The sequence below is a fragment of the Poecilia reticulata genome, linkage group LG11, assembly GCF_000633615.1.
Source record: "Poecilia reticulata strain Guanapo linkage group LG11, Guppy_female_1.0+MT, whole genome shotgun sequence".
NCBI lineage: Eukaryota > Metazoa > Chordata > Actinopteri > Cyprinodontiformes > Poeciliidae > Poecilia > Poecilia reticulata.
The window spans coordinates 8,191,717-8,205,267 of NC_024341.1; positions in this window are offsets into that span (position 1 = coordinate 8,191,717).

Sequence of the window (13,551 nt, forward strand, 5' to 3'; positions counted from 1 at the left end):
ATAGAGAGAGAGAGAGAGAGCTGGTTTTACTTTACTGCCAATTTCAGGGCATGATTCATTTCACCATTATGATGGCTGGACATTAAAATGCTTTTTATATTTGCATGTTATTGTTTGGACAGAAGAATTTGGCTTCTAAAGATGATGCAGCCTTGTGTGGCAGTCAGTGATTCTCTCCTTTAGCTCTTGGCTGGTTGGTTTAGACTTTTCCGTTACACAAAATTAAGCAATATGTTTCAGGTGTTACTAAAATATATGACCATTGTACCTCAAATGTCGAAAATTATCATGTCAAAGGCTTAAAGAGTTATGGCTTCAACATCTGGACTCTTATAAATTGTTTAGAAGAGGGTGGTATAATGTAAAATGAACTTTTTCAGTTTTATATTGTGTTATAATGTTATTCCCTCAACAAAATCGTTAATCAAAAACGAATCAAAAAAACTACTTTTTGTTCCATCACTCCTAAACACAGTTGTAAATGGCATCATGGACGAGCATTGCTGTGATGACGCTTACAACTGCAGGAGCTTCTTAAAGAGACATAGGCCAATTTCAAGGTGACAAATTGCAAAGTCAAATTGCTTTTATGTTTGATATGTACAATCTTTTCATAACTACTGAAGGTCAGTTTCTTTTCTGGCATGAAATTGCAAATATATAGCCAACTCCATATTTAAATGCATGGTGATCTCATTGTTTGGACATTTCTACATTTAAAGAAAAATTAATGAAGAACATATTTCTAGATGTTATCTCATTTTGACATTGAAGAAATATAAAATAGTTTTTTAAAATAACTTAAGTCATGGAAGTTTTGATTAAATATCAAAAAGAAATAAAGAAAAACAAGTTGGATCTTTTTATACTGTAGCCATAAGCGTGCTTTGCACAGTTGGTTTTCAATCCACCTTTTAACATAATCTCATGTATGATATGTTTTCAGATCTTGGTTCACACTGACATGCAGTTGAGACCTGGAAGGCAGGCTCACAGCTGAACCAACAGGCTGACATGCGGCCCTAAAGTATAGTCTCCTTCTTCGCTCCAAATTCAGGGCCAATTATGCGCTTCATGATCTGTGGTCAAAGGCGCCTCTCAGACAATCACCCTAATGAGTTGGGCCTCATCCAAAAGTAGAAAGCTCCATCACTTAGTGTGTTCATTTGTGAATGTATGTGTGTCAGAGAACAAAAGGGTGTCGCTGCAGGGCTACACAGATGTACTAGGAAAGGGGAGCTTTTTTTCTATCCCTAAGTATGAGACGGGTAGATATTTACATTAAATACAATTTGGGTTAATATTACAAAATCAAGTTTTGATTTAAAGTGACCTATCTAATAGCTACCTGCTTTTACACAAAAAGAAGAAATTGTCACAAAATGATACTGGACAAAAAAAAAAAATTACAGTCAATGATTATCTTTCTTTTTTTTTTTTTTTTAGTACTAACATAATGCTTTGAATTTTAACCCTGACAAGTAGTGTTTTTCTGAACAGGGTATATTGTGACCTTTCCTGGTGTATATGTACTATTATAAAGAAGATGTCAAATAGTACTCAGTGAGTACATTAGTAAAAAGGAAACTATCTCTGATAGCATTTTCTTAAAAAAAAAAATATATATAAAAAAATTATATATATATATATATATATAAAAAATTCACTCTGTGGCAGTGACTCAGTGACAGTTTACTGGAGACTTGAATTACATTGACATTCTGTGGAGGCGAGTAAACGGAATCTGTAAATTGAATTTATTATGTGCCTTTGCCAGGGGATCAAAACAGAGCATTGAGAGAAGTCTGATGCTGACTGATGCTCGGTCGTTATCAGCTTTCCTTCTTTCAGTAAAGAAACCCGTAAGAAGCAACACGGGGACACGCGTGCAGCCTTCATAACAGGTTTCAGCCAGTTTATCAGAGAGCTGGTTATTAGAAGCTTTGACATGGTGTTTTACTCCCAATACCCACTACCTACAGGAAAATGTAATGTCCCTGCGTTTAAGTTCATGCAGCAGAAGCACAAATCTAACTGAAGTGCACAATTTTCCAAAAACAAAAAACTAAAAAAAAAAAGAGTAAAATTTTTGAAAACAGGTTCAGTTTAAAATGACTCTAGCTGATAAGATTTAGTTGCATTTTGAATTTAATACGTCACTTCTCAAAATTTCAGGATAATTGGCTTATCCCCAATGTCTAACTGTTTGCACTCTGTTGTTTCAGCTCAAGATGTTCTGGTTTTAAATTATCCCAATGAAAACTATTGTGCTTTCCTCATCTTCTGCAAACAACTCCTATTCTTCAGGAACCTTTTGGGTCACTTTTGAGTTCTTACTTACAGAAGTGAGTGGCAATGATGAACCATAACATAAAGTCTGTCTCTGCAATAAACTATTTTTCACTCCAGAGTCGGTGAGAGTCACTGTAGCGCCAATTATTCAGCATTTTCATGCAGTCTTCATTCTTGCCCTTACAAGCGAACACCGCATTGCTTGACGGACTGTGAACAAAAGACTGCGGTGCTGAGGTTAACCTGCACTTTTAGTTTGATTTTTGTGGAACTGCAAACGCAAGAAATGCATAATTGTTTACAATAAACTGCTTGCAACAAGACAGCACATAATATCTCATAAGCTAACTGATATTGCAAACTGCTTTTGATAGCACAACTCTTAACCTTTAAAAATGTTATAGCATATTGGGTAACTCAGATTGTCAAAACAGTAACTGATTAGCTCAGAAGCTAATTACCTGATAAACAAGCACAAAACTTAAAATGCAAAACTTGTACGTATATTGTACCTTTAATAATCTGCAGCAACTTCATTTTTGTCTGGATGGCTTTACTTTTCCATCAGATGCTTTGACAAATTCTGTTTTGCTATATTGCCAGATTTTTTTTTGCTCCTATGAAATTGTCGAGCTCTTCATAGGTTTTGCTTTTGATTCTGCCGAGATGTTTATCCTGTTTTAGTTGAATTCTGTCCTTTTTGTGAAGCGCCTGCTGTGTTCTTTTGCTTGCATTTGTAATTTTCCTGTTTACAGTTACAATGTGAAAGTGTATTTGCCCTATATCTGCTTTGACTTTCCCCGCTTGCGTCTCGTCTGCTGACTGCTAATTGTTGCCAGCTGTGTCTCATCTTCCTCTGTGTTTATAAGTTTACATTCAGCGCCGTCTCGCTCCCTCATGCTTTTTGTCAAGCTTTAAGCTGTCTGACTAAATAAATCAAAACCGTTTACACCGCCGTGATCTGATGGGTCACAGCCAGCGTCGGCTGCACCATTTGTCCTCTTCCTCCCCCGTACCTCTTATTCCTGTGGTCTTAAAAGAGCAAAATTCAGGATGCACTAATCAAAATTGTTTGGCCTACATTTGTTATAATTAAAAAAAAAAAAAATCCTTGATGGAAAATTGCGCACTAAAAATTTTTTCTGCTGATACAGAGCGTGCTCAAGTTAGTTTTAAATTGGGCACACTTTCATTAAAATCTACCAGTGAGTTTCATTTCATTAATTTCATTGGGTGGATATGGCTGTCCACTCAGCATTTTATTGTTAAAAATATTACTATGAATTACACAGTAATTGGTATCGCATCAACCATTTCAACATGTAGGCTACAATTTCAAAACCAGCTCAACACATTTGACAAGAACTGTTGTGCCACTACATTTATGAGTATTCCCAGTTTGTTCAGAATCTAATTGTCTATTTAATTCCACACTGAAACATAGCCATTGTTATTGATTATCTTAGTGGAGATGGCTTTTAAATTTAGCATTTACCTAGTGTAAAATGAATCTTTTCCTTCTTTCTTGTGTGCATCCCAATCATAGCCTACTGCCTATTTCTTCCTGTGTCAAGTTCAGCTTAGATAAATACACAACAAAAATCATTTCAAGGTACTAAAAAGGAAAAGTAAGCAGGTACTAAAGCAGCTAAATTAAATTATAAACTTCCAATTCAATTTGACCGTCAATTGTTCCGCTCATTTAGACTGCATCTTTCCACTGTTTTTCTATGATTGTTTATTTTTGTTACTCACTGTGGCAATTGCTCCCTCATCTTTTTTTCTTCTTCTTTTTTTGTGAAATAAATTTTTCCCATCTGGTTAAATTGATTTCATTGTTTGGATTATTTTATTTACTGTGTCCAACCTACTACTGCTTTGAAAATGCTGGCTTACTCTTACAAAATGCCTTGTGTACATTTTGCTACTCAGAGAAGCCTGGTGACAGACCAGGCCTTATGGTGCCTGGCAAAAGTATTCATGGCCCTTGAAGATACTTCATATTCTGTCACATTACAACCAGGAACCTGAATGTACTTTATTGTGACTAGTGCATATTTAAGTAAGCAAAAAATACATGATTAACGAAATCTTTTATGAACGAAAATCTGAAATGTTTGATATTGGTACTTTATAGAACCTCTTTTTATAGCCATTTCAGCTGCTGTTCTCTGGGGGTATGCCTGTAGGCGTATGAATTATTTGTCACAGCAGTGTAAGTGCATACTATGTGTGGTATGAAAACAATAGCTTTGCAGACATCGTAAACTAAGAGAGTTGCATTATTGACTTTTATCATGCCAAAAATCAATCATAAATGGACTGAACTTATATAGTTATATGACATTTCCAGTCATTCTGACCAATCAAAGCACTTTACATTAGAGCCACGTTCACCCATTCACTCATTCGCACTTATACACCGACGCAGACCCAGGTTGGTAGGCAACGACTCTTTCCACTAAGTCACCGAATACATTTGAGATATTTCCCCTGTAAACTTCCCTAGGCTATTTGGCAAAATTCCCTTGGCAGAAACGGTGAGATTTAGTTGTTAGCGTTTTCCGTATTCTTTTTCTGTAAATACTGACAAGGTCCCGGCCATCTGCTCAGCTCAAAACAGTTAGTCATGCTCTGCTGCGGCGATGCTCTCTTGGGTTCTGTTACCATGTGGAACGACCACGGGGTGATGTGGTGGCAGTCTGAGAGCGGAAAGGCCGGTGTCACATCTGCATCTGTGCAGAACAGCATGCTGATGTAACACATGGACGAAGCACGGGGAAAACAGCAGGGTTGGGCTTCCTGACTGCTCCAGGTACTCCGAAAAGCCAGCATTAAGATCTCCTTTTGGCAAGGCGCTTCACCATCCTGGTTCCATGCTTTGCTGTAAAGCATTAGCTTTTCACCAGTCAGGTGTGAATTCTATACTGCACACATTTACAGCTGCAGGCAACGGCCTTCATGGTAAAGACCTTGTGTTCAGCCAATTTGACTTAATAAATGTGAAAAGAAGAAAAAAAAAAGAGTAAAACACATACCTACACTGAGATTCTGGCGGCAGTGGGTTATGTATTATGCCAATCTATTCAGCCAATCTCTCCAGAGTCATGTACAATGTTATAGCATTTCATGCTGTGTAAAATTACATCTTGTGTGATCTACAGGCCTGTTGATGAAAAAGTGGTGGGAGCAAAACTGATTGAATGTACATGCAGCGGTGCCTGCTGTGTTTATGCATGAGTAGCTCGGTCCACTCAGGTGTGTGTATGTCTCTTTGTGTGAGAAGAGCAAGATGTTCCTGATTTTAAAAAAAAGAAAGAAAAAGAATTAGAAATGTAATCTAAATTAGGGTGCTTTCTTGGTATCATAATTACTGCTGTAGTAGAACTTGACAATCATATAGAAAGGTTACAGAAATTGCATCTGGTCAGACAGAATGCATATGTTTACTCTGGCAACTGATCACTAATACGTGTCTCTGTGTGTGTGTGCATTGTAACGGCCATAATTCTGCCAAATAGAAGCATTTTGAGAACCCTCTGGACCCCATGAGAACTGTTGTTATGGGGTTAGAGGTTAGGTTTAGGACCAAGGTATGAATTGAGTTTATGTTGGCTTTAGGGTAGCAGTCAGGGTTAGATTACATCAAAAAAGAAATATGAACGGAAGACAAGTTGTGCACATAGAAATACATATTGTGTGTGTGTGGGTGTGTGTTAGACTGAGGAACAAAAATTAAAATCAATTAAAAATAATTTATTAATCCCAGAGGGAAATTAATTGTTACTCATGTTACAATTTTCTTCAAAGAGGTTGTTGTGGATGCTGATGGCTGTGGGGCAGGAAGGATCTCTCATTACAATCAGTGCTACAATGAGTCCGAGGATGTATAACAGCCTCACAAAGAGGATACCCTGGCTTGTTTGTAATTTTCTTGGTTTTTATGAAGAATCCTTCTCTGCACAACAATCTCCAAATGTTCCACAGTAGTCCCCAGAACAGAACTAATCTTCTTTATCAGGTTGCTTAAGCTTTTTAAGTCCATATCTGATGCCTCTAACCCAACAGATGATTAGAGAGCTGTGTGCTCTCCACAAGTATATATTCATCAACTTGCTGCAAATCTTGAAATATCTAAACTTTCTCAAGAAGTAGTCTACTCTGTCCTTTTTTTGTAGACCTGTTTACTGTTGCAACTCCAGTCCAGTCTGTTGTCCAGGTGATAATAAACACTGAGGTATTTATGGGCCTCCACTTCTTCTCCCATTATGGAAATAGTGTTTGACCTAACCCTGTTTCTCTTAAAATCAGTAATCATCAAAGTCAACATTTTAAAACGCAACAAGCTAGCCATGTAAGTTTGATCATATAGTTGTCTGAATGCAATGACCTGTCGATGGTGGACTCCACCTCTTGCGCAATGACTGCTAGTGATAACATCCAATCCTTTTGCCAACATGCAAGGATAAGCATTCCTGTTTATTTATACTAATTTTGTGTTTAGAAAAAAACAACTTGGAGAAGACCTTTAATGTTATCCTGCTCTATCCCTTTATCTTTATTCCCACAGCCATCAGCATCTACAACAACTCTTTGAAGAACCTCAGATAATATGAGTTACAACAACATTGAATTTTTCCTTTGGAGTTATTACAGTATTTTTGAACTGAATTAACTTGAAAACCATTTTCTGTCATTGGATTATTGTCCTGCAAGTATACAGAGTCAGGCGTTGCTTAAAACTTTCAGACTTATCTGCCATAAAACCTTTCTCTTGAGGGCATTTTCTCCAAATGGGAGCTTCTGCGTTGGTCTTTAACGTGGTAATGGATGTTGAGATAAAATGTGCTTAACTGTGGATAATGACCTCTGCAGAATCTTCGGGTTCTTACTAGGCTTTGGCCTTGGTGGTTCATGGGTTGTTTTTGAGGATCCTTTATTTTAATTTGAAAGTGACAGTTTGGGTCGGATGTGGCAATGGTGGAAAATTTGAACACAATCAAGTATTTCAGTAGGACTGTCTGAACAGCTTTTCAAAACCCCAGACCTTACTTAACCACTTAAAACTGAAAATACCCTATACTTTCAGATAAAAAGAGGGGGTCAGCCTCGAACTTGCCAGAAACTTCTCAAAGGCTTTCACTTGGTGTTTCTAAGAATCATTGAAGTTATTTGTTTTACATCAATTCCAATTTGGAAAAATAACAGTTCAAATGCATCATTAATTAAAGGCCTAGTCATACCATTGATGGAAACCCTCTGACCAGACATATAAATTGTGCTCTTGTTGTCATTTGGTCATCTGATTGAAACAGACATTTTATTGTATACTATATATGTAGGTTTGTTATCACTTAGCCTAATTAATTCAATTAAAAACATCCAGGAATTACAAAATAACCTGTTGAAGTAAGGGTTGCGCAAAAATCTAGCTCATGTGTCCTGGCATACGGCAAAATGTTTTACAGCCCAACTCTGATTTATAGTCCCATCATTTATAAAAGGGAAATTATTCCCCTCACAAGGGTTTCAGCAGTGAGTCACTGTTCACACAAGCATTTATTTCAACATCCATGTACATCATGAAAAGAACAGAAAATTGCCTCGCTGTGGACACGTCAGTGGAATATGTTTCATAATGGTTTTAAAAACTGTTGTGAGGCTGTAGGTGAAATGGTATAAGGACGACACTTAACGCACTTTTGTGGTCTAGTTGACCTCTATAAGAGATTTTTTCTCTGTATGCCTCATTCACCCATTTATACACACACATATTCATATTTTTGCTTCAAAGTATTAAAATCTTTTACAGGCTATGCTTGGCTTTTCCTCTAATATTAACACAAAGGAATCTGATGTAAAAGAGGCTTTGGTTCATGCATGAAGAAGAAAGTTCAGCACAGGAAGCTGGGGATCCAAATCGCTGATGGTAAAATTAGACGTTCTTCTCTCCGAGACACAAGCGATTACTCAAAATCCACGAGTGTAGGTTCAGTATTATGTGGAGATTTGAGAAAACCTCCAATGGCCATAAATTCAGACAACACCTGGTTTTTATATGTCATCAGTGGACCTTTATTTGTTTTGTAAGGTGACTATAAGAGCCAAGCAGATCCACCAGAGAGACAGGCCAAGGAGATGAATGAGAGACGTATTGCTTCCCAGATTAGGTTTGTTTTCCAATCATCTTCTGGCCATATACCATATTGATTAAAACCTAATAACCTCATAAGGCGCTTTCCTGAAGCTTACACATCCGCTGCTAGCCCCACACCCATCTCCCTCACTCATCTGTTTCTTCTTTCTCTCACTGTCCCCGAAGAGAAACAACTTGCCGTCTCTCCTCTTCAGCATTAAAGAAGTACTGACAGCAAATCATTCTTCCTGACCTCAAAGATCAGCCTTTAATTTTGATGATATCTATCAATCATGACAAGGATATCAAATAAAAAAAAAAGGGGATTGACTGGGTTATATATCCTACCCACGATTAAAAAATATTACCTTGCAACACACACATCAATCTGTCAGAGGTGTCAAGCAGACAAGAGGGCTAGGAAGGAGGAAATAATCTGGCAACTTGACGACATTAGTTTTGATTTGGTGCAACTTTTAGCTGACAAAGCTTTGCATTTATTTAGGAGCAATTGGTTGTACTAAATCTCATATTTTATACATTGATGCCTCCTTAAAGTTTTATGAAGGTGAGACTAACCTTGTGGCACTGCAGTTTGCTCCCGCGATTTGTTTGCAGTGGTTACGCTCTGAGCCTGTACATGAGCCATGCGGCTGTGTTTGCCATGTCAACACTCTATTTCACAGGAGTCATTGTGCTGATACGCCTGCTTCTCATATCTCCCTGATCAGAAAGTCACATGCAAGTCTTCAAGCATTGCCATGTGGGTGGGGAGACGACTGTAACCGTAGCTGTAAATTCTTCCGTGTTTTCCCTCAGGGGTTATGTCGTTCGTCACATGCCGCAGGTAGAGTTACCTTCGCTTTTTAAAGAACTGCACATCCTTTGAACAATCAATACATATTACTAAATGCCAACAGAAGCAATCTTCTCAGCAACATCCAACTTGATGTTGGAACTTAGATACGATAGCTCCTAACCATTAATATCAGAGCAATCCCAAGGTGGCATCAGTTATAAAACCAACTCAGTACAGTAGCTACTTGGGTTATCAATTCCGTTTAATTATATAGCACCAATTTCCAGCTTGTCATGTTAAAGCACTTTACAGAAAAAGTCTGTTCAATCCAATGATGCAAAAAGAACTCAAGTGTGTACGTTCCAATTGAAAGTTATCAACATGGTGCATTATCCAGAGTGTAGCGCTGTCATAAATATCTGTACGAAATAGTGGTGTGATGCGGAACAAATTCAAAACTTGTTCTGACAATTAAAAAAAATACACAATTTGGGTTCACAAAACCAAGTCAAACACTTTCTCAGCTAGAGTGAAAGGCATATCTATTGTGTTTGACTCTTATTTGAGATCAGGCAGTCAATTCTGTCCCCACAGCAGTGCAACTTGACAACCACTTATTTTGAACTAAGGCACTTCAACCTTAACACACAACTTCAAATCCAAGGTTCACAAAAACAACTCCTAATTCATCTGTCTATCTGTGCAATAAAATCGTGACTATTTCAAACAGCCACTGCTCTCACTTCCAGAAGCAGCCAGCTGACCTGCAGGTATACTTCCTGTATATTGCAAACAGGAGCGACAAGTGGAGAATATATTTTCAATATGTTTTCAAAATTCAGTGTTTTTCTCCACAACGGTGTCATAGCTGGTTTTGTCAGCATTTTTGCAAATAAAACAGTAAAGCATTCAATTGATTTTGTAACGCTACTACGTCCTGGAGTTCCCCCATTGTTATCAACCTTACAATTCTAATATAAGCACTTTTTTTTTTTTTACCAGCTGTTTAAATTCATAATATAAATGTATTTACCAATTTAAAAAAATAGTTTCTGGATGTTGTTGACCTCTAGTGTTAAATACAAAAGCTACTCTTTGCAACATCTATTGACATCACTCCTAATAATACTCTTTTTTTTATCTTCTTATTTTGCACAAAAATGTCATATTTGAATGGAGACGTAGATAAAAATGTCACACAGACATACTGGTTTGTGAAACTTCCTAATATGCTTTTAAACATGAGTCATGTTTTTTTTCTTCCCATTCTCCTCTTTATAGACCATATTAAAAAGTATTTTCCTCCATTTATTAATCTTACATTTATCTCCAATACAACACAAGGTTGTTTGCATTGGCTTTAATAGTGTGCGCAAATACCAAAATACCCACACGACATTTCAGACATTCCCCCTATGTTCTGGTGATCATCTAATTTTCTTACCATTTTGTGCCTAGTCTTTGAGAAAACAAGCCTTGGTATATTAACCTTATTAGTGGTATTTACGTTCTAATTAAAGAGGAATTTACAAGCCCGGCAGGAGGGATTACAGAACACATGGACTGTTGGGGCATGTGACAGATGGCAACCTTTAACAAGGCTTTAGCTTTCATGTTGTGGTGTTACAGTACTTGGTTGGTTTTGCAGAAATGGCATGGTTCCCTATGCACTTCAAATGTCCCAAGTGTCGCTGTTGTTGATGTTGTTTTTTTTTTAATCTAGCTGTGAAACCGTATCACAGAGGGGTGTCACAAAGCTTAATTCACCAGAGTGCACAGGTCTCTGCATCTCTAATTATTTACGACCAAAACATCTAATCAAGATATGCTAAATTTACAGCTTCATGGTGCCTAAAGTCTTGAGGCAATTATTTTAAGAATATTAAATCTCACCCCCTGTAGACCTGAGAACTGGCTGTGAAAAGCTGCAGCTTGTTTCCTCTTAGACAATTGGCACAGAGAAACAAATATATTTAAACTTTAAATCATATTTTGACTATTGTTCAAGGAAATTAAAACCATAAATACACAATGTGTTAGCTCAGCTGAAATTACAAAGCCCCCCGTTCACATCTGAAGACTGAAAATGAATAGCTTGAATATTGTTTGAAACAAACTGGTTTTACATCACATTTTTCTGCTCAACAGTATATCAATATTAATTCTGGTGGCTCTTATTTTGAAGTAAGAAAGGAAATAGGAGGCCAGTAGTATTGAGATATTTTACTGCAGATTTCTTGTTGAGCTGTCTAACAATGATCCATTAAGAAAAATGGTAAATAAGCCTCCATGATTTAAATTGCCCGAGTGCCGCCATTTGGGGTACTCTGTCATTCTGTCACTTTTGTCCACTTTTCTACAAAGAATATATGAAATAAATACAAGCATTGTGAGAGTTTGACTGGTTAAGTGTTAACCGTTAATAACTTCAAAGTTTGCATCTGGTTTTATGCTTCCTGCCAGCACTAAATGACAGGCAAATTTCCAATATAGGAACATTTCTAAGGAATCAGAGAGGTTGTTGGGGCAAATCTTTAACATATTTAGCAAGAATATATAAATTAATTTCCTTTTTTAGAGCTGAGAGAAAAGGACATTATTTTTTTCCCCTACAACCATGGATATGAGATCTCACAACTTATTCTCAAGCCAGAACTTAACTTTTTTTTTTTTTCTTGTGTGGCATCTGCCAACAATTTTGTGATTGGTCCGACTGTTAAAGTGAGGGTTTAAGTAGAAGATGGGATTCAAATAAATGACCAACTCTGTGTTTGAATCAAATATATTTCAGCTGATATCCCCATTTGGTGCATTTTTGCACAACTATACATGTCATTGGAGCCTTCTGCATTGATGATGTTGTGTGAACAGCACACTTATTAAAATGAATGAGGAAACTATGATGCTACACAACAGGGCTATGATATTGAATGGGAACTATAATATCAGTTGTCAAATTTTGTAAATTCAGTTGAGAGACTTTGAAGCTCAGTGCCTAGCTGCAGGTGTGAGGAATTACTGCATGCGTAATGTACCATCCTTTACAGTTCACCAAGTATTGCACATTTCCATTATTCTAAAAGTTAATAGCTGTAAGGTATACAGCACTTTCAAAAAGTATTCATATGTTGTCAGCTCTCATACAATTTAGCACTTTTATTATCACAAACCTTAGTCTGTTTTATTGTGATTTTATTCAGTAAACTGACAAAAGTAGCGTACAAATGAGAAGTGGATAAAAAATGATGCATGGTTTGGATTTTTGTGAGATGCCCTTCAAAATATATACTCTTTAGGACCACCATCGCATAACCAATCTACCAACAGATAGATGTCTGGATCTAAAGCGCCTGCAGAGTTACCATGGGTCAATTAACTAAGTACTCTACTTAAGGCAGAAGCAGTTTTTGATACGGTGACGAGATTTGCCATTCTAAACCTTTAAAGCAGAAAGTATTGGAAAATTATTCTTTTCTTTCAACTAATGTAGTTGATAAAATATTCTTTTCAACAGGATAGACTCCTCAAACCACCTAAACTGATATATCAAGAAAGATACAAATTTAGAGTACTTGTCAATAATAGCTAAATACTATGGAGAAAATACATAGACATTTAGTGTTAGTTATCAGGAAGGAGTCAAATTAGTTGGGGGGGGGGGGATACTGTCCTTCTCCAAATTATCAGAGGCCAATATTACAATGACAAAGTTCACTCATTAAGTCAGTGCCAACATGTTTTGATTACTTACCTTGTCTTGCTTCCCCTTACCTCCCTTTCCTCTCCCCTTCCAACCTTTCAAAGAAAACATCTTATTATGCAAAGGCCAAGCTGTAGAATTAGCAAGGTAATAGATGTGATCCGCTTGCTAACCTCAGCCAGCATCCATGCCCAGAATTTCAAAGAGGGTTGTCTACACAAGTCAGTCGCTTTCTGGAGCATAAGGCCTTGTCATCACTCTGCAGGGAACACGTATGTGCGAGTGTGTTGGGATTTGTCACATATGCGTCCAACACTGTTGCCATGTGGTAGGATTTACAAGTCAGCTGTGGGGAAAATGTCAACTCCGATGACACGATTAGTTGTACACACAATAGTTGTGTTTCCACTGCAGGCACCTGTTCTACAAACTCGGGTAGCTTTCGTGTGCCATTTGTTTACCCGACTGCTTCCACTGTAGGAACCATTTCTTAATCAGAATGCCAAGGTTTAAACTTTACAAAAAAAAAAAGAAAAAAGGGGAATGTGTCTAAAATTGAAAAGTTCAAAAATGGAAAACAAATTATTTAAAAAGCTCTCATTGTTAGGCCACTAAGCTGATAGA